The sequence below is a fragment of the Asparagus officinalis genome, chromosome 4 (assembly GCF_001876935.1).
Source record: "Asparagus officinalis chromosome 4, Aspof.V1, whole genome shotgun sequence".
Taxonomy (NCBI): Eukaryota; Viridiplantae; Streptophyta; class Magnoliopsida; order Asparagales; family Asparagaceae; genus Asparagus; species Asparagus officinalis.
In genome coordinates this window covers 68329555-68332568 of record NC_033797.1, presented here as the reverse complement: position 1 = coordinate 68332568, position 3014 = coordinate 68329555, and positions in this window count along the sequence as shown.

Below are 3014 nucleotides of genomic sequence, written 5' to 3'. Positions count from 1 at the left end.
TTGCTCCGTCACGCAATTTCCCCTGAACTTGGCTGCCTCGCCACTCTTGTCACCAGCCCCCTCACTTAAAATTGGCAAATAACTTAAACTTTTATTTAGAGAATAAAAAAAACCCCAATATAGTCCCTTTTAGATTATTTAAAGTCCAACGGATATAGTCCCGTAAATTTAATATAACACTTGTGACTGAGCTACTTAGATATGTTTAAGATGCAATATTATAAGAGTAATGAAGTATGTATGGCCCAGCTCAGCTTGTAGGACTAGCCTCGTTAATAATGAATGCATTTGGATCTCTTATTTAGCAAAATGAGCTGTCATCTCGAGTTCACTGATATTTCTTTTTTAAATTGTAAATGTCCACACGTAAAGTATCTAGCTAGAATTAAATGGCAAAGATATATACATTTACTTTTTTTTTTTAATTAGAACTAGTATAGTGCACGTGTTTTACACGAGAGCATACTTGTTTTGTTTTATATTTTTCAAAAAATTTTTGTTGGCTGCAAAATATGAAATAACTTGTATAGCAATATAGATTCTGAACAATTATAATTTTATTTAAATGAATGAATTGTACGATAAAACTATGTATAAATAACTGCATGATTACTTATTATTATAGTTTGGATAATTATTATAATTTATTAAAATAATTATAATATATTAAATAGTTTCTTTTCTTTTAAATATAATAATATTATACTTGGCATAATTATCATACTATTAGTAACTATATTTGCATTTAATAGTTAGTTTATTACACAGTTAGTAAATAATTTACTAAATTATATAATTATTAAATTATAATGCAATTTATTAATTTAAAAAATACTATAAAAATCATTATAATATCAATTCTATTACAATTATAATAAATATAAATGGTTTTTCATACTATTATCATACTTTTAAAAGACTAATAAGATGTAAGATAATAGGTGGTTGTCCTCCATAAGAGGTGAAATCCAAAGATGTAAGGTATAAGCCTAATGAATTTTTATTTTTTTTAAGTTTTCTTAAATTTTTAATATTATGTGAAGATAAATTAGGGATAAATCTCAAATTTCTAATAAATAACATAATTAAATAATAAAATAATAGGGTGACCAAAGGTTTTGAAAAAGTGAGGAAATGTATAATTAGTAAGAGGTTATATATAATTAGTGAATGATTAATTATAACTAATGATACATTTGAGAATTATCAAGCATAAAATGGCAAAAATAAAAATTTAAAGTTTTGACAAAGCAATCATCTTTTATATATAGTATAAATAGGAGAAATGGTAATAAATATATTGAGAGAATTTTGAAAGGAGTAGAAAAAACTTGTGATTTAGGATATGAAAACATAGCTTGAGCAAGTGTATGTTAAATCAATTTAAGTAACTCAAAAGTAAATATGTTTCTTTTATTTAAATTAAACTAAAGTAGTTATATTTTAAGAAACACCTCAATTTCAACGTTCAAAGTGGGGCCTTACTTGCCCGCCTTACTTGCTCTCAAATAGGGGTGGGTGTAGGTCGGGCTAGTTCAGGCACATGACCGAGCCCGTTAGGTTCAAGACTAGGTCGGGTTTGACCCGGGTAAGACTGGATCAGGTCTACTTCGATGATCCCGGGTCTAAAATCAAACCCGGCCCGACCCATGCCCTGCCTAAGGTCAACCCGGCGCACAACCCATGGCTTGTGGTTTTGGGTTGTGGTTTTTTCAACTTTTTCTTATATTTTTCATTTCTAATTTTTGAATTATATTAACTTTGTATTCATATCTATTAAATTATTTTTAAATTATTTTCCCCTCTCTTTCGCTCTTTAGGGGGGTTATTAGTTGGGACAAATTAGGACCAAGTGGAAAAATTGTTCGAATGGAATAATTTTAACCGTTTGGGATATTTTGAGTGGGGTAAAGTGGGATAAAGTGGGATAATGAGATAATTTAAGCCTTTAATTTGATAATTCATGTGGGATAATTGATGATGTGACACCTTATTAAAATATAATTTTATCTATTAATTACTTTTAAATTAACTTATCCAATTGGTTTAGTATATTATTTAGTATATCATTATAATATAAATATTATTTTACTTTATATTAAAATATAATATATTGTACTATACTTACAAATTACTATTATATTATATTATATTATATTATATTATATTAGCATGATACACTGTATATAATAATTAATATAATATAATATCAATATATTTAATATAATTTTTTAATAATATAATATTTAATATAATACATTATTTTATTTATACAAAAATATAATATGTTATACAATAATTACTAATTAACATTATATTAGTATGCTACATTATTATTAATATATGTTATTAAATTATGTTATTAAAATATTAATATATGTTACTAAAATATTATATAATATTATAATAAATACGTTATACTATAATATATAATAACTATAATAATATTTTATTATACATAATACTATTAATATATGTTATTAAAATATTATATATATGTTATTAAAATATCAATATATGTTATTATATAATATTATTAATATATGTTATTACAATATTATATAATATTATAATAAATATGTTATACTATAATTACTATTATATAATATTATTAATATATGTTATTAAATTATGTTATTAAATTATGTTATTAAAATATTAATATATGTTATATTTTATATATCATGTCATATATTTATAATATAATTGCATGTATTAGTTAAGTAATACAAAAATATTTTAAAATTATCCCAATTGCCTTTAAAGTGGAACAACATTGTTCCAATATGAAGGATGGGGTAAATTTTTACTATTGGGACAAAAATTTTGTATATGAGTGGGTTAATTTTATCCCAATTGGTGTAATTGTCTCACTAGTGTTCTAAAAAAACCAATAACACAAAAAGGTATTATCCTTGTTTCATTGTCCCAATGAATAACACTATGAAATAGAATCCCCAAAATTATCTCATTATCCCCCAAAATATCTCAACCAATAACACCCCCCCCCCCCA